Raw genomic sequence first — 22498 nt, forward strand, 5'->3', positions numbered from 1 at the left:
CTTCACCAGGTGCAGGTAAGCTCAACCATTGTTGTGCAGTTGTTACCTGGAATAAATTCAACATATAGAGCAAGAGGTTTGACTTCCCTGAATTGATGTGTGTGTGTATTATACCACCACCACCCGCCTGAACCATAGATACAAGGCAGGATGGATTCATGCTTTCATGTTTTTTACGCCAAATTCTAACCCTACCATTTGAATGTCTCAGCAACCAGTCTGCCCATACTCCTCTGACATCATCAAGGTATTTTCGCTCACACAACTGCCGCTTACTAGATATTTTCACTTTTTCAGACCATTCTCTGTAAATCCTAGAGATTGTTGTGCCTGAAAATCCCAGTATGTCAGCAGTTTCTGAAATACTCAGACCAGCCCATCTGGCACCAACAACCATGCCATGTTCAAGTCACTTAAATCCCTTTTCTACTCCATTCTGATGCTCGGTTTGAACTTCAGCAAGTCGTCTTGACCATGTCTAGATGCCTAAATGTATTGAGTTGCTGCCATGTGATTGGCTGATTAGCAATTTGTGTTACCAAGCAATTGAACAGGTTTACCTAATAAAGTGGCTGTTGAGTGTATAATTAGGCTTAAATAACTAAATGAATCACCTGACAAGAGCTATAGAAGATATATATCTTTATTATTTTCTAAAAAAAAAAAAAACCCTAAACATGATAGAATATGAGACCCTAGAATAAAAATCACTATTAAAGCAGTGTTTTTTTTTTAAGAAACATTTTCCTGTTTTCACACTTAAAATGGAGCTAACCTTACTGTTCCTTCAATGGTCTTGTCTCTCAATGGCATGTCCTCCTAGGTGACTGTCACATACCTGGTCGAGGGCAAGCTGACGAGAGGGCTTTCCCTTACACCTACTGTCCTGTTTCACCTGGAGTTGATGACAGGTGATAACAGGGCATGGAGGGGCATGGGTGCCTTGCTGGAGATCCTGGCTGGAAGAGATGCCGGACAGCAGGCAGACTGGTGAACTTACAGATACAGAAGGCGCTGTAGCAGGTGCAGAAGAGCAGGCAGTAGTCAAGCTGGTGAGCAGGTGGATGCAGGATCTCAGGTGGGCAGAAGTCGGTAGTAGCCAGGTAGCCGAGGTACAGAATCGAGAACCAGAGCGTACTCCGAGCCAGGCCAGGGAAAGTAAAGTTTAGCAGAGAAGGTATGGGAACAGCTGGCAGGAGGCAGAGTCAGGTCACAAGCCGGAGTCAACAGAGTATCAGGAACAAGCGGAGTCAAACAGATCGGGCCAAACACAGGAGTGAGCACAGAATCAGGTCACAGGCAGTAGGAGCTGACGACCACTCAGCAATCCTCTGGTTTCTACAGCAGCTTTAAATAGGCAAGTGGGTGCCAAACACCCATGCTTACTCATGCTCATGTGCGTGAGTGTAATGACCATGCTAATGTGCTTACGCATGTGCATGAGTTGGGCACGTCCAGTTCTTGTTTTTGAGAGTTGTATTATACACATGCGCATATCTTCACACACGACCATATGATTCCCCTGGCAGTGTTAGTTATCAGCCATCTTCGTTGGCTGGTGCAGGATGAAGTCATTTCTGCACATGCTCAGAAGGCCATCATCCCAGCACACAGTGACCATACGCATGTGCAGCTCAGTTTACATAGCCAGAGAAGACAGCGGGCAGGCAGGTAGCTGTATTTTACTGCAAAAACACTGCATGTCTCTTTAGCAATAAAAAGCCTGCCTGCTCACTGATTATGGCAATGGAAGCTTAGTTCCGCTTTCAGAAAGTTGCATATACTCATTCTCTGGGCTGGGTGGTCATTAAATTATACCGAAGGGATCTCACGTTAGCACCATCCGGTGCAGTAATTCTAAATAAAGGCTTGTTCATAACATGTCTGTTGAGTTGCATTTTACTGTACACCTCCACACATGTATGATGGCATGAAGTAAAATGCAGCTAAATAAACATGGTGTGAACAAGCCCTAAATGACAAAAATAAAAATCTGGCCTTCTTCATCACTGAAAGTCTGCTAGTTACATTCCTTTTTTAATTTTTCTTCTTTTTTTGCCAGACCTGTTTAAAAAAAAAATCCTGACTCCTCCTCCCCTTATAGCCAACCAGTCAAGCTCTCTTTTTTGCAAGATGTTTTTAAAAGTAAAATCCAGCAGCCTCCTCCTCCCCTTATAGCCTGCCAAGCACGCTCCTTTCTCTTTTTTGCAAGATGCTTAAAGAAAAAAAGAAAATCTGGCCTCCTCCTCCTTTTATAGCCGGCCAATCACACTCCTTAAAATGCAGCTAAATGAACATGGTGTGAACAAACCCTAAATGACAAAAATAAAAATCTGGCCTTCCCCATCACTGAAAGTCTGGTAATCTTTTTCTTTTTTTTTTTTGCCAGATCTGTTTTAGAAAAAAAAAATCAGGCCTTCTCCTTCCCTTATAGCCATCCAATCAATCTCTTTTTTGCAAGATGCTTAAAAAAAAAAACAATTCGGTCTCCTCCCCTTATAGCCAGCCAATCACGCTTCTTTCTCTTTTTTGCAAGATGCTTAAAAAAAATAAAATTGCGGCCTCCTCCTCCCCTTATAGCCAACCAATCATGCTCCTTTCTGTTTTTTTGCAAGATGCTTAAAAAAAAAATGAGGCCTCCTCCTCCCCTTATAGCCGGCCAATCACACTCCTTTCTCTTCTTTGCAAGGCACTTAAAATGCCATGGCAGATTTTAGGGAAAGGTGAACTAACCCTCTAAAGCAGTGGTTCTTAACCTGGGTTCGATCGAACCCCAGGGGTTCGGTGAGTCAGTCTCGCGGGTTCAGCGGAGGTGAAGACCCACACCCGACTCATATGATTCGTGCAGTAAATATTCATTATTATGTTTTTGTTTTTGTGTGAAAAACATGTTTTAATGGTTTTGTTCTTTGTTCTTAACGGTTTTGTTCATTTTGTGCACCTATGTATAAATATATACCTATGTTTTGAATTTTAAAAATCATATTTTATTTTTCCAATTAAGAAGGGTTCGGTGAATGCGCATATGAAACTGGTGGGGTTCAGTACCTCCAACAAGGTTAAGAACCACTGCTCTAAAGTCTAAGTTCCTTTTGCACCATGTTACACTTGTATTTCCCCGCACTGTGCTTAGTAGCAAACCTAGCCCCAGCATAGCTGGTAAAAGGGAGGGAGTTCTCCCTTACCTGTTAAAGCGGTTGTAAATTCTGTTGTTTTTTTTTTGTTTTTTTTTTTTAATTAAAATAACAAACAAACATGTCATTCTTTCCTTCTCTGTGTAATGGTATTGCACAGAGTGGACCCAATCTTCCTCTTCTGGTGTCCCCCACTGGCAATCTTGGTTCCTCCTCCACCAGATTTCCAGGCTCCATGCCTGATCCCGGTTATCCTGGGACGAGCATGGCAGATGCCACCGTGTAGATGGTAGGGAGATCTGTGAATGTCCATTTGCTGATCTCCCCTTCCCGTTAATGACTCAGAAGGGACATATAAGAGATACTTCTGAGTGGTGGTGTCCCTTTTCCCAGCCAGTATTATTATTATTATTATTATACAGTATTTATAAAGCGCCAATAGTTCGCTCAGCGCTGTACATTACAAAGGGGGACAGAACATGTGACAGAACAATACCAATACAATGTGATACACGAGGGGTTCGAGGGCCCTGCTCTTTCGAGCTTAGTATGGGAACTGCACTCTATTAGTTTCATTTCAGAGCAGGTGAGACATCAAGAGTCAGTCACCAAAAATGCATCACATGAGGGACTTTATGTCCCCTATGTGATGGGGAAAAACAGACTTAGAAAAAATTGTGTAAAAAATTAAAGTTATACCCAAGCACTTCTGCTGGATTTCTTCCACATGCCCCAAGAATGCCTTTTAACCCCATGCACCCTCATTATTTTTTCCAGACTTTTTGTGCCCATCTGAAACTCAGGACCAGAATGGTTGATGCTGCTGGGTAGAGGGGAGGTAGATCAGTGAATAGGTCATGTCCTGGGGTTCAGGCTCGAAGACCAGTAGCTATAGCAGTAGAGAGGTTCCCACAGACCAGCAGGATAAGTACACTGGCAGGTCATCCTAATGGATGATGCAGGCTTACCCGAGGTGCAGGGTCTAAGTACCAACCCGTCTCCACCAGAGCTCCTGATGGTGGAGATAGTATTTAAGATAACAGTCTCTCGATGTGTGTGATATCCTCAAATCAATGTGAATTTGTGCTCCTAAAATTAGTCCACCTTCATGAAGGCATTCTTTATATCCATGTGTTCCTCAAAAAGAAAATTCTACATAGTGCATTACCCCACAAAACATTAGGGAATATAATAACCACCCGGTGCTAATAAAGTGTCACGCCACTCAGTGTCCACTTCTAAGCGGCTGTATTAAACACCCTTACCCTATCAAAGCTTGTAAACGACTTTCTATCTCATAATAATCCACAAAAACTGGTGCTCCATGCCGTCCTTTTCTCCCATCGGTATTACCTCCGACAAAAAACATATAATAGTGCAATATTCTTTGGGATACCAAAAAGTGCTCCCCTTATATTTCACAGCATTAGTGTAATGTAAATCCACTCCCCGTCACCTTACACACCATGCACCTTACCGGACTAAACACTTCCACAAGTATAAATGGCTCTCCTCATCTGATAATCCCTGCCCTGTTCAATCTCCATATGGCATCACGACATGGGTCAAAAAACAAGATCCTTATAGTGTAGTAAGTCTTAGAAAAAGGGTCTAGTTTATTAAAGTTATGCTTACAATTAAAACAGTAGTAAAACGCATTATCTTCCATTGTGGGGAACATGAATCCTCAGAAAAAACGTCAATCAGTGAATAAACCTCAATCAAGATGGCCACTCCGCAACTTCCGGTCTATGTCTATGTCCGATGTCAAGTCCTTGATGTGTTTCGTCACTTCCGACTTCTTCACAAAGGGTGCGTACGTCAGACCGGCGGCCACTTATATACTCTCACTCCTCCCCTTAACACAGACCGATAGCGCCATCTTGAAATAGGGCATTAGCCCACTGATAAAATAAATGAAAACCACCAACTCAAATGGGCCAGTATATAAATGCTAGTATGTATAATGCTCTATATACATATCATGGGGACATAACTGGCATAACACTCTATACCCGCACATATACACCCGCACACATATACACCCGGGCATACGATAACAATAGCAGCAATGCATAATATTATACCTAACACCATCTAGTGGTATAAATTGTATATGCACTATCCATCCACTATTCAAATAAATATTGGATAAATAGATAAATAATAATAAATACACAATTTTAAAAAAATCTCCTGACTATCTCATGAATAAATATGAATAAATTAATTAATTGTTATTAATATACAATATCCATAACACTATATGCAAATGAATCCTATAAATAATCCCCATAGCATATAATACCTCGTAAATCTATCTATTAGTGGACAAATAAATGGGAATATTTTACCCCTATATAAAACTATACAATTTTGGTTAAAAATGAATGAGTTTAAAAATAGAAATAAGGCACCTAGACACAGTTATAATAAAACCCAATTACCATGTATTAAAATACCAAACGTTCATCTAAAATACCTCTAATCCAGTGGAAAGGCAACTACTCCTAATCCCCTAAATATCTATTCTAAAATAGACTAGAAACTAATAGAACCCGTCATGCAAACGGTATCTCTGTACTGAGCTTAAAGCCCGTCTAGAATATAAATAGTAATTACCATTACACTCCACCAGTATGCTAATATCCCAGAGCTGGGTATGGGAGATGGGACGTGGACAACTAGAAAATTTAGACTTAAATCCCTATTTAATATAATATATAGTAAAACTATTTATGTGTCTGAAATAAAACAATTAAGGTCCAGATCAACATCCAGACCTTTAGGTTTCAAAGTGTCCAGTTGGAAAATCCAAAACATTTCATTTCTAGAGATTTCTATAATTTTGTTACTTCCTCTCCAGTGTCCCTCCACTTCATCTATTCCACAAAATCGTTATTGTGTTGGATCACATTTGTGGACGTCTCTAAAATGCCTGGACAAATGATGGTCCTTCTTCCCCTTCTTTATATTAGAGACATGTTCTCTGAGTCTTTTACACAGTGACCTAGTCGTTCTGCCTACATATTGAAGTTTACATGAAGTTTCCAATAAATAGGTCACATAAGGGGTAGTGCATGTTATGAACTAATCAATCTTAAATTCTTTTGTCGTGACCTGTGACATAAAGCTCTCTATTTTCCTAGTTTTCATCCCTGTTGTTTTACAAATATTACACTTTTTACATGGGAAAAACCCTTTGAGATCAAACATCTTAATTGGATTTTTCCTTGGAGGGGAAATTATATTTTTAACCAGCTTGGTCCGTAGATTCGATGCCTTTCTATATATAAACCCAGGTTTATTTGGTAACTGTCACGTACCTGGTTGGGGAGCCTGACGTGGAGAGGATGGCGTCCTCTTACTACTCCCACTCGGGGCCCTTGATAGTGGGGACAGAGGGCACCGAGCCAGGAGTGGCACGAGTGCCTGGTGGGTCTTGAGATGACTGTAGGCAGGTGATGACTCGGACGATCCGAGTGCAGGCCAGGTGCGGGTGCAGGAGTGTAAGTGCAGCAGCAGGTAGGTATGGCGGCAACAAGGATACAGGCCAGGTGCGGATGCAGAAACGTAGGTGCAGCAGGTAAGTATGGCAGCAACCAGGATACAGGCCAGGTGCGGATGCAGGGATGTAGTTTCAACAGCAGGTATGGCGGCAATCAGGATACAGGCCAGGTGCGGATGTAGGAACGTAGGTGCAGCAGCAGGTAAGTATGGCGGCAACCAGGATACAGGCCAGGTGCGGATGCAGGAACGTAGTTTCAGCAGCAGGTAGGTATGGCGGTAACCAGGATATAGGCCAGATACGGATACAGGAACGTAGGTGCAGCAGCGTCAGACAAGCCAAGTCAGGATCAATCGGACAGATCAGGTACAAGGGAGCAGGTAAGCGGATAGTCAGGGATAAGCTGGGTCGGTGCAAGCGGAGTTCTTTCTTTGTCAGGGTCAGATCAGATATAGGCAACAGAATCAGGTTATGGAGTACAGGATATTGTAGACCAGAAGGCATAGGCTAAAGTGTGTTGGTGATTTAAATAGCCCGCCTTGCAATGATGTGCACGCCAGTACGCATGTGTGTAACCGCATGCTCCCATGTGCATTGCCACAGCTGACAGGGATCCGGCACAGGCGCATAGATGTGCATCGGCGAGGGTACGATCCCTGACAGCTCCCCCCCCCCCAAGGGCAGCCTCTGGATGCCAACTGGGCCATTTTCTCTGGATGCCTGCGTCTGATTGCCAAGATTAAGTCTTTAGCGTGGATGTTGGATTCCGATTCCCATGAATTGTCTTCAGGTCCATATCCTTTCCATTTAATTAAATATTGGAGCTGGTTCCTCCTCTTTCTACAGTCGATAATTGTCTCTACCTCATATTCCTCTTCACCATTGACGATCACTGGCTCAGGTGGCCCCAATCCCCGGCCAGGAAAAGGTTTTGAGCAGTGATACGTGGAATACCGGGTGAATCCTTAGTGATTCCGGTAATGTAAGCTCGTATGCTACGTCATTAATCTTTCTTTTTACTGGGAAGGGTCCCACGAACTTGGCACCTAGCTTCTTTGAGGGATAAGTCAATTTTAAATTGGCTGTTGACAACCATACTTCCTCACCAGGTTCCAGGACCAGGTCCCCCTTTTTTTTCCTGTCAAAGAATCTTTTGTTGTCCAGTTGAGCTTTTGTGATTGTCTCCTGTAGCACCTTGTTGTTTTGCTGAAGGAATTCAAAAGTGTTTTGGACCGCTGGAATTGATGATTCAGGCACTATTTTGTATAGAAACACAGGATAAAATCCATAATTAGAGAAAAAGGGGGACTGTTTCGTGGCCGAGTGTTTTGAATTGTTATATACAAACTCGGCCAAGGATAAAACTGATACCCAGTCATCTTGGGAAAATGACATAAAACAGTGAATGTATTGTACCAAGGTCTGGTTGGTTCTTTCCGTTTGCCCGTTGGTCTGAGGGTGATAAGTGGAAGAGAAAGAGTCCCATTTTCAGCTTCTCACAGAGTGCTTTCCAGAATTTTGAAGTGAATTGTACCTCTCGATCCGAGACAATGTTCCCTGGAACACCATGGAGCCTCACCACCTCTCTTATGAAGATTTGGGCAGTCTCAGCTGCAGAATGTACTCCCTTCATGGCAATAAAATGGGCCATTTATGAAAAACGATCCCTACGACAAAAATGGGCGAACATCCCTCTGATGGTGGCAGTTCTACAATGAAATCCATTGAGATAATTTCCCAAGGTCGAACAGGGACTGGTAGGGGCCTCAATCCCCAGGTCTTGCTTCTGTTGCCCTTGTTACATATACATGTGGGGCAGGAATTTACATAAGCTTTGCAGTCCTTCTCCCAATCAGGCCACCAGAACAGGCGCTGCACTAGGTCTAAAGTCTTGTGGACCCCAAAATGTCCTGCCAGGGGATGGTCATGACATAGCCCCAAAATGACCAATCGGATACTTTCTGGTGCAAAGATCTTGTCTACTGACCAGAGTAAACCTTCTCTAATGGATAGAGTTACTCCTGGTGGGGAAGGAGCCCCTAAAGATGCCTGCTGAATTTGTAAAAAAAGGTCTGTTTGTAAAAGACAGAAGTTGCCTGCTGAGAGCACCGTATCAGGGGTAGGAGGATCCTTAGGATCATTGGACATCCTAGACAGAACATTGGGCTTGATATTCTTAGAGCCTGGTCTGTAGGTAATGTGAAATATAAACCTGGCGAAACAAAAGTGCCCACCTGGCTTGTCGGGGTTTTAGACGTCTCGCAGTCTTCAGGTACTCCAGATTCTTGTGATCGGTATAGATCAAAATGGGGTGTGCTGCTCCCTCTAAAAGGTACCTCCATTCCTCCAAAGCTGGCTCGATGGCAAGTAATTCTCGATCCCCTACATCATAGTTTCTCTCCGCAGGGGATAGCTTACGGGAAAAAAAAGACAACTGGATGAAGTAAGAGTTGCAGGCCTTGCCGCTGTGATAGGACAGCCCCAACAACATTCTCCGAGGCATCTACCTCTACCACAAAGGGTAGTGCTGGATCTGGATGGTTTAGTATGGGTGCTGAAGTAAATAGTCCTTTTAATGAGTCAAAAGCGCTTTGAGCTTCTGGTGTCCAACAGAATCAGACCCCTTGTTTGGTCAGTTGGTTGATAGGAGCAATGATAGATGAGAATCCTTTGATAAATCTCCTATAAAAGTTTGCGAAACCTATGAAACGTTGTATTCCTCTTTTTTCAGATGGTGCAGGCCATTCCAGGATGGCAGAGACTTTTTGGGGGTCCATCCTAAAGCCTTCAGAGGATATAATTAATCCTAGGAATTGAATGCTCTGGCGTTCAAACTCGCATTTTTCAGGCTTTGCATATAGTCTGTGTAGTCTGAGGCGACCGAGGACCTTCTGCACAAGTCCTCGGTGAAGTTCAATAGATGTGGAAAAAATCAGAATGTCATCCAGGTAGACTATCACAAAATTATCTAAGAAGTCTCTGAAAATGTCATTTACCAGGTGCTGAAAGGTTGCAGGGGCATTACATAGTTCAAAGGGCATGACTAGGTACTCGAACTGCCCAAATCTGGTACAGAAGGCTGTCTTCCACTCATCTCCCTCCCGGATTCATACGAGATTGTATGCCCCTCTTAAGTCCAACTTGGTAAATACGGTTGCGGACCTGAGTCTTTGGATTAGTTCTGGGACTAATGGCAAGGGATAGCTGTTTTTAACCGTAATATTGTTCAACTTGCTGTAGTCTACACGTGGACGGAGGGAATGATCTTTTTTTTCTACAAAGAAGATACCTGCTCTTGCTGGGGAGGTGGAGGGGCGGATGAACCCCTTGTTTAGATTATCATCAATGTAGTCTTTCAGTGCCTCCAACTCACGCTCTGACAGTGGGAAGATCCGACCGAAGGGAATCTCAGCCCCGGGTAGCAGTTAAATTGGGCAGTCATAGGGTCTGTGGGGTGGAAGGGTGTCTGCACCACGTTTACTAAAAACATCCAGGAAGTCATGGTAGGCTGCAGGAACGATTTGGCATACCTCAGCATCAATGTCCATACACAGTAGGGGCACAGGTTGAGCAGGAAGTTGAGGTAAGCAATGCTTGTGGCAGTAGGCCAATTTAAAGTCCACTTCACCAGATACCCAATTCGCGCTGGGGTTGTGGGCTTGTAACCATGTGATTCCCAAGATAACTGGAAACAGTGGTGCTGCAATAACATCCAGGCATAGTAGTTCCTTGTGACTAGATGGAGGTATTACAATGGGTAGCGGAATGGTCTCTTGAGTGACTGCCCCAGATTTAATGTTGGATCTGTCAGCCAAGTATACTGTCAGTCTCTGCGTTTTGGCTTTTAAGGGTATCTGATGTTGCAGGGCGAAAGTTGAGTCGATAAAGCAGCTGCAGACCCCGGAATCAATGATAGCGGACACTGGCAGGGGTCTTCCCGGAAGCTGGAATGAGACAGAAATGGCATTGTGAGCAGGGTTGATGGTTGCAGGTGGTAGTTTAGCAGGCAGGATAGTCAGAGACTTACATAGCTTTGCGGGACAATTTCATACATAATGGCTGGGTTCTCCGTAATAGAGGCACGGCGTTGGCGTTCTTCCGGAGTAAGTGAGGTTCGTAGCAACCCTATTTGCATTGGTTCGGATTCTTCAACACTGGGTGTGGTAGGACTAGGTGGTACCATGTTTGCTGGAGATGGTGCCCTGGGTAGCATCCACATAGGGCGGACTTGGTTGGCAGACCTTTCCAGTCTTCGTTCCCTAAGCCGGCGGTCAATCTGGATAGCAAGATTAATGAGCTCTTCCAGTGTGTTTGGTACCCCTACACAGGCTAGCTCATCTTTAAGGGGTTCAGCAAGGCCTAAACAGAACTGATAGCGTAGGGCAGCATCGTTCCAATTGGTATCGGAGCTCCAGCGCCTAAACTCCGTCACATAGTCCTCAGCTGCCCTGCTAATGGGAATGGAGAGCTGCTTCTGCTGATGCAGATTGCTGGGGATCGTCATAGAGCTGAGCCATAGCCTCGAAGAAGCGATTTAAGGAAACTAACTTGACGTCTTCCTTTTCCAGCAGATTGTGAGCCCATGCTTGTGGTTCTCCCTGGAGGAGTGATATCACGAACCCCACCTTGGTTGCCTCTAATGAAAAGGTGCGAAGTTGTAATGCAAAATACAGTTCACATGCGTTGCGTAATGCCCTGAATTTGTTGCGATCACCAGAAAACCTTTCGGGTGTGGGGACCCTTGGCTCCGGGGGCAGCAGCATCACTGCAGGGTTCATCATAGCTCCCGAAGCGACAGTTGGAACAGATGTCGCTGTGGCGCTGGCAGAAAGTGCGGCTACAGATAGGGTTTGAAAACGATTTTCAAATCGGTTATATCCCTCTTGCATGCCCTTGACGGCTTGTGTCAGTGCCGCAATGTGCTGACAGATTTCTTCTAGAGGAGAGGCCCTTCTCTAAGGCTCCGACATGGCCTTCTGGTACTGTTACGTACCTGGTTGGGGAGCCTGATGTGGAGAGGAGGGCATCCTCTTACTACGCCCGCTCGGAGCCCCTGATAGTGGGGACAGAGGGCACTGAGCCAGGAGTGGTTTGAGTGCCTGGTGGGTCTTGAGATGACTGTAGGCAGGTGATGACCCGGGAGCAGGCCAGGGGACGATCCCTGACAGTAACAATAGGCCCAAAATGTTATCCCTTTTTAATATAGGCCAGTACTTACACATAATCCCTTCCATCTCCATACTGGCAACTGAAGTTGGAAATAAAAGCAAATTCCATCTTCTTTTCTTCTTTTTTAGGTCTCATTTCTTTTAGTGTTTTTATCTTTCTGTTTCCCATGTATTCTTTACTGATTTCAAATCTGTTTTTCCAATCTACCTGGATCATACCCTTTTTGCACAAACCTTTGTTTAATCAGTTCAGATTGATCAATATAATCCGTAACCCTCGAACAATTTCTCCTTATGCGACTAAACTGCCCCTTCGGTATCCCCTGAATCCATTGTGGATGGTGACAACTGGAGGTAGGCATGTATTCATTCCTATCTGTCTCCTTAAAGTATGTTTTGGTATATAATCTCTGATTATCTTTAAAAATACATAAATCTAGAAAATTTACTGATTCAACATTTATAGTCTGGGAAAAACCCAAGCCGTGTGGATTATTTTCTATGTGTTTTAAAAAAAACCTGTAGTGGCTCCATATAACCAGGATATCATCTATAAATCTCTTCCATGTTCTTAACCCTTTTCATACCTTCCCAAAAATTACTTCATGTTCCCATCTCGCCATGAAAATATTTGCTAGGCTAGGTGCAAATTTTGCGCCCATTGCCACGCTTTTTTTCTGGACAAAAATCTCCTGCATACCAGAAATAATTGTTAATTCTTAAATTGCTTAAAAAAAAAAATATCTGGCCTCCTCCTTCCCTCATAGCCGGCCAATCACACTCCTTTCTCTTTTTTGCAAGATGCTTAAAAAATAAATCCGGCCTCTTCCTCCCCTTAGAGCCGGCCAATCACGATCCTTTTTTTTTTTTGTTGAATAGAAAAAGAGTAAAAAAAATGAAAGCCATAGAAACGTATTAAAAAACATATGCATATATATTATTTATTTTTTGTGAAAGGTGAACATATGCATTGACAGATTTGGCGGAAAGGTGAACTATTCCTAAAAGGTGGCTATAAATCTTTTCTTTTGATATCCCCCCACCAGCAATCTTAGCACATGCTTTCACTGGATTTCCAGGTTCTACACCCAATCGGTGAACCCAGAACCAGCATGCTGTGTGCCGCTGGGTAGATGGGAGGAAGATCAGTAAATGGATCTTCCATTTCTGTTAATGACCCAGAAGTGGCATGTAAAATGTAATTTCCAGGTCCTGGTGTTCCTAGCCGGGGAAGAAACTAGTAAAGTGAGATATTCAGGGCTTTTTTTCAGCTGGAACATGGCGGAATGGCATTCCGCTACTTCCAACACTAGCCCTGTGCTCACCACTATCTACTGCCCGGCTCCCCTGTGACAGCACAGCTGAGCTAAACTAGCAGGCGGCTCTCTACAGCTCTCCCTGCCTTTGCACACAGTGCAGACGGAATTCACGGCAGTCAAATCATTAATTCGAGTGACTTAAGCACTTGCAGCTTCAGCTCTAACTAGCCTCTTTATCTCTGCGCCTCTGAATGGGGATGGTGCAGTGCCCTCCCTCCCGCTCATCAGCTAGTAAGCCATCCCGCCCTACCACCCTCCAGCTTATCAGCTACTAAGCCTGGCAATTCTATTCTGGCTCTCCCTTCCTTTTAATGTGTGGGCAGATTAGGTGGGGGGGGGGGTGCAGAAGTAAGAATTGATGAGAAAAGAGTGGAGGGCAGAGATAAGACTGGTGAAAGTTTAACTTTAATATTTATTTTAGCATAAAAGTCAATTCTTCTGTTGCTGGAGGGTGCAGAAATTAGCTTTGGAGAGGAGTACAGGGTGTGAACTTTGGGCAAGGTACTGGGGTGAGCTGCGAGTAGGGTACGGGGGTGATCTGCGGGCAGGGTACAGGAGTGAGCTGCGGGCAGGGTACAAAGGTCAGCAGTGGACAGAGGTAAATGTGTGAGCTGCGAGCAAGGGTGAACTGTTGGTAGGGTACAGGGGTGAGCTGTGGCAGGGGTACAGAGGTGAGCTTTGGAGAGGAGTACAGAGGTGAGCTGCAGCCAGGGTATTGGGGTGAGCTGCGGGCAGGGTACTGGGGTGAGAGGTGGACAGGGGTACTGAGGTGAGCTGAGGGCAGGTTACAGAGGTGAACTATGGGCAGGGTACTGGGGTGAGAGGTGGACAGGGGTACAGGGTTGAGCCATACACAGGGGTATAGAGTTGAGCTGTGGGTAGGGTACAGAGGTGAACTGTGGACAGGGTATGGGGTGAGCTTTGGCAGGGTTACAGAGATGAGCTTTATAGAGAGAGTACAGAAGTGAACTGTGGTCATGATACAGGGGTGAGCTATGGGCAGGGGTACAGAGGTAAGCTTTGAAAAAGGGTACAGAAGTGAGCTGTGGGCTTGGGTACAGGGGTGAGCTTTGGACAGAGATATAGAGGTGAGCTTTGGAGAGGGATACAGGGCTGAGCTTTGGCCAAAGATATAGAGGTGAGCTTTGGAGAGGGACACGGGTGAGCTGTGGACAAAGATATAGAGGTGAGCTTTGGAGAGGGATACAGAGGTGAGCTGTGGACAGGCGTGAGCTTTGAACAGTGGTACAGAGGAGAGCTTTGGACATGGGGGAGAGGTGAGCAGTGGATAGGAGGTGCATAGGTGAGTGTTGGGTTTTGCTTTTTTAGGGAATACAATTTGTAAAGTTTTCACTGGGGAAGATTTTTACTTGGTAGGCAGGGACAGCATACATACAGTATAGCAGGGCTTGAAAAAGCCGCTCGCCCGCTCGCCAAATGTGAGGAGCAATTCCTCTGTGGAGAGCGGCGAGCACAGATGAAGCTTGGAGCGACTGCACCTGTGCTCCAAGCCTCATTGTGAAGCCAAGTTCCGGTTTATAACTTCCGGTTTCCGACTTCTGCGGCACCGCCGCCGAGGGGACAAGTGCAGGAGAGGTCTGCTCTCCTCCGCTGAGAGGAGACACCCTCTCCACCGCCGCGGGGGACTCGAGGGGACAGTAAGTACTGTATACAACATGTCCTATCACTATAATGGAGTACAGGGGAGCTGGGATATACATTACTCAGTAATGTACGTATATCCCAGCTCCTCTGTACTCCATTATAGTGATATGACATGTATACAGTAATGTATATCCCAGCTCCCCTGTACTCCATTATATGATGACATGTATACAGTAATGATTACTGTATACATGTCATATCACTATAATGGAGTACAGGGGAGCTGGGATATACATTACTATGATTACTGTTTACATGTCATATCACTATAATGGAGAACAGGGGAGCTGGGATATACATTACTGTGTACATGTCGTATCACTATAATGGAGTACAGGGGAGCTGGGATATACATTACTGTGAACATGTCATATCACTATAATGGAGTACAGGGGAGCTGGGATACACATTACTGTGTACATGTCATATCACTATAATGGAGTACAGGGGAGCTGGGATACACATTACTGTATACACGTCATATCACTATAATGGAGTACAGGGGAGGGGAGATATACATTACTGTATACACGTCATATCACTATAATGGAGTACAGGGGAGATATACATTACTGTATACACGTCATATCACTATAATGGAGTACAGGGGAGGGGGGATATACATTACTGTATACACGTCATATCACTATAATGGAGTACAGGGGAGGGGGGATATACATTACTGTATACATGTCATATCACTATAATGGAGTACAGGGGAGGGGGGATATACATTACTGTATACATGTCATATCACTATAATGGAGTACAGGGGAGCTGGGATATACATTACTATGACTACTGTATACATGTCATATCACTATAATGGAGTACAGGGGGGCTGAGATATACATTACTATGATTACTGTGTACATGTCATATCACTATAATGGAGTACAGGGGAGCTGGGATATACATTACTATGATTACTGTATACATGTCGTATCACTATAATGGAGTACAGGGGAGCTGGGATATACATTATTGTATACATGTCATATCACTATAATGGAGTACAGGGGAGCTGGGATATACATTACTATGATTACTGTATACATGTCATATCACTATAATGGAGTACAGGGGGGCTGAGATATACATTACTATGATTACTGTATACATGTCATATCACTATAATGGAGTACAGGGGAGCTGGGATATACATTACTATGATTACTGTATACATGTCATATCACTATAATGGAGTACAGGGGAGCTGGGATATACATTACTGTGATTACTGTATACATGTCATATCACTATAATGGAGTACAGGGGAGCTGGGATATACATTACTGTGTACAGTTTTATATTTCGGACTATTTATTCTAAAGAAAAATGTAATTTCTTTGGTTGGGGTTGGGGCGGGGTTGGGGGTGGACCTGGGCAAGGTTGGGTGGGGCAACTGGTGGGGAATAAGTTTTGTGACCGGCTAGTAGGTCTGGACTCGAAATTTAAACCCCTGCAGTATAGCATACAGAGATCATTGGTGCAACAATGTCTCTTTAACTCCCACTGTAAAATTAGGCCACACCCGCTCGATGATTTGAGTTCCTGCACCTATTCTCTGAGAAAAAAAAGCCCTGGAGATATAAGATTTACATTTGTACAGGGCTCAACAAATCCCAGGCCCAGGATTAGAAATTGCTTCCTGGCACCTTGGTTCACATACTGCTTTGCATTGACTTCAATGGGAAATCCTCATAGACTTCAGAGGGAAATCACGCCCTGTAGACTTCAATGGGAAATTGCACCTCATAGACTTCAGTGATAAATCGTGACCCGTGCACTTCAAAGGAAGATCACACCCCGTGCAGTTTAATGGGAAATCGTGCCCCGTGCCCCATCATTAGTGTCAGTGTGTGAGGAATAGTGCCCCATTGTTGGTATCAGTGGGAGGAATCATGCCCCATCATTGGTGTCAGTGGGAGGAATCGTGCCCCATCATTGGTGTCAGTGGGAGAATCATGCCCCATCATTGGTGTCAGGGGGAGGAATAGTGCCCCATCATTGGTATCAGTGGGAGGAATAGTGCCCCATAATTGGTGTCAGTGAGAGGCCCAGAGGCATAGTTCCCCATCATTGGTGTCAGTGGAATAGTGCCCCATCATTGGTGTCAGTGGGAGGAAAAGTGCCCCCTCATTGGTGTCAGTGACACCAATGAGAGGAACTATTCCTCCCACACTGACACTAATGATGGGACACTATTACTCCCACTGACACCAATTATACTTACATCGCCGTGCCGCCCCCCTGAAAAGTGCCGCCCTAGGCAAATGCTTTGTTTGCCTCGTGGCAAATACGCCCCTGGGACAAGTGAGGGGCAGTGGGACAGGAGGAGCGCAGTGGGACAAGTGAGGGGCAGTGGGACAGAAGGAGCGCAGAAGGACAGGTAGGGGGCAGCGTGACGGGGGCATAGAACAGAATCGGGGCAGCGAGACAGGAGAAGCGCAGTGGGACAGGAGAAGCGCAGAAGGATAGGTGAGGGGCAGTGGGACAGGATGAGCGCAGAGGGACAGGTGGGGGGCAGCGTGACTGGGGACATGAGACAGTATCGGGGCAGCTGGACAGGAGGAGCACAGAGGGACATTTAGGGGGCAGCGTGACGGGGGGGCATTGGACAGGAGAAGTGCAGAAGGATAGGTGGGGGGCAGAGGGACAGAAGGAGCGCAGAGGGACAGGTGAGGGGCAGTGGGACAGGAGGAGCGCAGTGGGACAGGTGAGGGGCAGTGGGACAGGAGGAGCGCAGTGGGACAGGTGAGGGGCAATGGGACAGGAGAAGGCGCACAGAGGGACCGGAGGAGCCCAGAAGGATAGGTGAGGGGCAGTGGAACAGGTGAGGGGCAGTGGGACAGGAGGAGTGCAGAAGGATAGGTGGGGGGCAGTGGGACAGGAGGAGTGCAGTGGGACAGGAGGAGCGCAGTGGGACAGGTGAGGGGCAGTGGGACAGGAGGAGCGTAGTGGGACAGGTGAGGGGCAATGGGACAGGTGAGGGGCAGTGGGGCAGGAGAAGGAGCACAGAGGGACAGGAGGAGCGCAGAAGGATAGGTGAGGGGCAGTGGGACAGGAGGAGCGCAGAAGGATAGGTGGGGGGCAGTGGGACAGGTGAGGGGCAGTGGGACAGGAGGAGCGCAGTGGGACAGGTGAGGGGCAGTGGGACAGGAGGAGCGCAGTGGGACAGGTGAGGGGCAGTGGGACAGGAGGAGCGCAGTGGGACAGGTGAGGGGCAATGGGACAGGAGAAGGCGCACAGAGGGACCGGAGGAGCCCAGAAGGATAGGTGAGGGGCAGTGGAACAGGTGAGGGGCAGTGGGACAGGAGGAGTGCAGAAGGATAGGTGGGGGGCAGTGGGACAGGAGGAGTGCAGTGGGACAGGAGGAGCGCAGTGGGACAGGTGAGGGGCAGTGGGACAGGAGGAGCGTAGTGGGACAGGTGAGGGGCAATGGGACAGGTGAGGGGCAGTGGGGCAGGAGAAGGAGCACAGAGGGACAGGAGGAGCGCAGAAGGATAGGTGAGGGGCAGTGGGACAGGAGGAGCGCAGAAGGATAGGTGGGGGGCAGTGGGACAGGTGAGGGGCAGTGGGACAGGAGGAGCACAGTGGGACAGGAGGAGCGCAGTGGGACAGGTGATGGGCAGTGGGACAGGAGGAGCGCAGAGGGACAGATGGGGGGCAACGTGACAGGGGGGCATGGGACAGGATCGGGGAAGCAAGACAGGAGAAGCGCAGTGGGACAGGAGGAACGCAGAAGGGTAGGTGAGGGGCAGTGGGACAGGATGAGCGCAGCGTGACAGGGGGCATGGGACAGTATCAGGGCAGCTGGACAGGAGGAGCGCAGAGGGATAGGTAGGGGGCAGCGTGACAGGGGGACATGGGACAGGATCGGGGCAGCGGGACAGGAGAAGCACATTGGGACAAGAGAAGCGCAGAAGGATAGGTGCGGGGCAGTGGGACAGGAGGAGTGCAGAGGGACAGGTGGGGGGCAGCGTGACAGTGGGCATGGGACAGGTGAGGGGCAGTGGGACAGGTGAGGGGCAGTGGGACAGGTGACGGGCAGTGGGACAGGAGGAGCTCAGTGGGACAGGTGAGGGGCAGTGGGGCAGGAGAAGGAGCACAGAGAGACAGGAGGAGCGCAGAAGGATAGGTGAGGGGCAGTGGGACAGGAGGAGCACAGAAGGATAGGTGGGGGGCAGTGGGACAGGTGAGGGGCAGTTGGACAGGAGGAGCACAGTGGGACAGGTGACGGGCCGTGGTACAGGAGGAGCGCAGTGGGACAGGAGGAGTGCAGAGGGACAGATGGGGGGCAGCGTGACGGGGGGGGGCATGGGACAGGGTCGGGACAGCGGGAGGAGTAGCGCAGTGGGACAGGTGAGGCCAGTGGGACAGGTGAGGGGCACTGTGACAGGAGGAGCGCAGTGGGACAGGTGAGGGGCAGTTGGACAGGAGGAGCGCAGTGGAACAGATGAGGGGCAGTGGGACAGGAGAAGGAGCACAGAGGGACAGGAGGAGCGCAGAGGGATAGGTGGGGGGCAGTGGGACAGGAGGAGCGCAGAGGGACAGGTGAGGGGCAGATGGACAGGAGGAGCGCAGAGGGATAGGTGGGGGGCAGCGTGACAGGGGGCATGGGACAGGATTGGGGCAGCTGCACAGGAGGAACGCAGAGGGACAGGTGAGGGGCAGATGGACAGGAGGAGCACAGAGGGACAGGTGGGGGGCAGTGGGGACAGATTGGTGGTAGTGGGGACAGATGGGTGGTAGTGGGACAATGTGGGGGACAGAAGGGGGAAGTGGAACAGGTGTGGGGCAGGGTGACATGTGGGGGCAGTGTGATGGATGGAGAGCAATGGTATGGGGGAGGGAAGTAGAACAGGTGGGGGGCAGTGTATCAGGGGACAGTGAGACAGGACCGAGGGAGCACCAGTCCTCCAAGCACTTACCTGTCCAGCAGCGGCTCCTCCAGATGGTGTCAGGATCATTCCTGTGCCTGTGTCCCTTCTCCCCCACGATCTCTGGCGGCAGCTGCAAAGGACCGGGCGGGCTCCGCCCCTCTGACCTCGTCCTCTTCTGCTTCCTCCTTCGCGGCACCTTCTGGCCTTTCTGCAGATCCCGGCACACTGACAGCGGGCCCCGCCCCTCACGCGCTCTGAGCGCACACCGGGGATCCACCCACCACTCCGCTCTCCTCTGCAGCCGGTCCCTCAGCCATGGCGGCCCTGCCGCTGTGCCGCCCCCCTGAAAAGTGCCGCCCTAGGCAAATGCCTAGTTTGCCACGCGGCAAATACGCCCCTGCTCATACCAATAATGGTATAATATTTTTTGTTGTTTCATTTTTGTTTTGTTTTTTTAATTATTAACTACTACAAGAAGAAAATAGCTGTACCCAAATGAAATTTCCTTCCTGTTTTTCACACAAATAGAGCTTTCTTTCAGTGGTATTTCATCACCTGTGCGCTTTTTATTTTTTTGTGCTATTTTTCTGCTACATGTTTTTGGTAAAAAAAAATCCCAGTAAGTGAATATTGATTGCTCTGTGTGAAAGTTATAGTATCTACAAACTAAGGTATAGAGAATGGAATTCACACAGTTTTTACTTTCTGACTGCCCATCACATTTCTTGAGGCGCTAAAATACCAGTCACTAGTCACTTAAATGATATATTTCTCACACAAGCCATGGGTATATGTGGAATTACACCCCAAAATACATTCTGCTACTTCTACCGAGTGTGGGGATACCACGTGTGAGAGACTTTTTGGGAGCCTAGCCAAATACAGGAGCCTGAAATCCAATGAACACTTTGAAAGCTGGACGGTGTGTAACTTCCTCATTTCACTTCCTCACTACCTATCACAGTTTCGGAGGTCCTGAAATGCCAGGATAGCACAACCCCCCCCCCAAATAAACCCTGCCGATCTAATTTTTTCTCACAAGGTTTTGAAATATAAAAAAAACAAAAAAAAGTATGTTTTTGTTTTCTTTCTTCATTTTCCAAAAACTTGTGGCAACAAATGAGATCTGCAAAATACTAACCATGCTTCTTATCAAATTTCTTAGGGTGTCTACTTTTCAAAAAGGGGGGGGGGAGATTGGTGCTATCCTGGCATTTCAGGGCCTCCTAAATTGTGATAGGTAGTCAGGAAGTGTAATGAGTAAATAAAGCCCTTTAAACACCTGAAGGAGCATATTGGATTTTGGGGTCCTGTACTTGGCTAGACTGCTAAAGTCTCTCACATGTGGTACCCCCATACTCAAGAGACATAGCAGAATGTATTTTATATATGTAATTCCACATATACCCATGGCTTGTGTGAGCAATATATCATTTAAGTGACAACTTTGTGTAAAAAAAAATGTTTTTGTCATTCTCCAAAAACTTGTGGAGAAAAAAATAAATTTTTAATGAAGTTTAAAGTTATTTTGATTTTTTAAATTATTTTTACACTGTCCCTTTCATTTTTTTTTTATCACTTTTAATGCTATCTCAGGGAATGCAAATATCCCCTATAACTGCGATGGACATTGTCATACATTAATTTCTGAGAAATTTGGGGTCTATCAGACTCTAGATATCTCCTCTGCTCTTACATTATCTAATCTCACCAAGATCGGTGTGATCAGATGCTTTCCCAATTTACAAATGGCGCTGTTTATATCCTGCAAAACTGAAGTGATCAAATGCTGGTAAGCTTCCGATTTCTTAGACTACAGAGATGATTGGCACCATGGCGGTTTCCAGTCAAATCTATGGTTAGCTGGCAGAAACACCGGCTGCATTCTCAGTTTCCCCTGATGGCACGGGAAAGCCTGAGAAGGCAGTGGAAAGCAGCGGGGGCATCTTCTCCCGCTGCTTGTAAAAACAATCCTGCAGCTAATTAGCCACTAGGATTGCTTTTACATGAAAACTGATCGCCAGCTGAAAATAATTATACAAGGATCCTGATATAACCACTCAAAGTCCAGTGATGTACCAGTACATCGCTTGTTTGGTATATATGCTATGTTTTTTTTTCTTTTATGCAGCCTGTGTACTGAATGAAAAAAAAAGAAGAAATCTCTGCCAGAAAAAGTGTATATATACTGAAGCATAGGGGCCATCCACCCACTGGCCACCCCAGGCCCCCATGCTTCGGCATATACCGTATGCTCTTTTTTTAACTGCGCATGAAAAATCTCATCCCACACTGACTAATGTATATTCTGAGAGCAAGTTCCTGTTGCTGTCAAAATAAACAGGTCGGTGCTGCAGCTGAATGACATTCCTGCAAAGAAATATATATTTTTTTTTTTAAAGCATAAACTATTATAACTACTTCAAGCCAGAACACATCTTAAAATATATCATCATAATAATATTAATATACAATAACAATATTTTTTTGTATTTTTTTTAATCATTAACTACAATGAGCAGAAAATATCTTAAAATATATAATAATAATAATAATAATAACAATAATAAAAATAACAATAAAAGTAATTTTTAAGCATAAACTATTAGACTACTACAATAAATAACTTATTTTAAAATATATAATACTAATAATAATATTCAATAACTATATATATTTTTTGGGTTTTTTTTTTCAAAGCATTAAATACTATAACTTCTAGAAGACAGGAAAGCTCTTAAAATATATAAGACAATAAATACATCTAAGCTGATAATATTATAAATAAAAATTATATATATATATATATTTTTTTTTT

This window comes from Staurois parvus, unplaced genomic scaffold (assembly GCF_062004578.1).
Source record: "Staurois parvus isolate SC_StPar_1 unplaced genomic scaffold, SC_StPar_1.0 ptg001624c, whole genome shotgun sequence".
Taxonomy (NCBI): Eukaryota; Metazoa; Chordata; class Amphibia; order Anura; family Ranidae; genus Staurois; species Staurois parvus.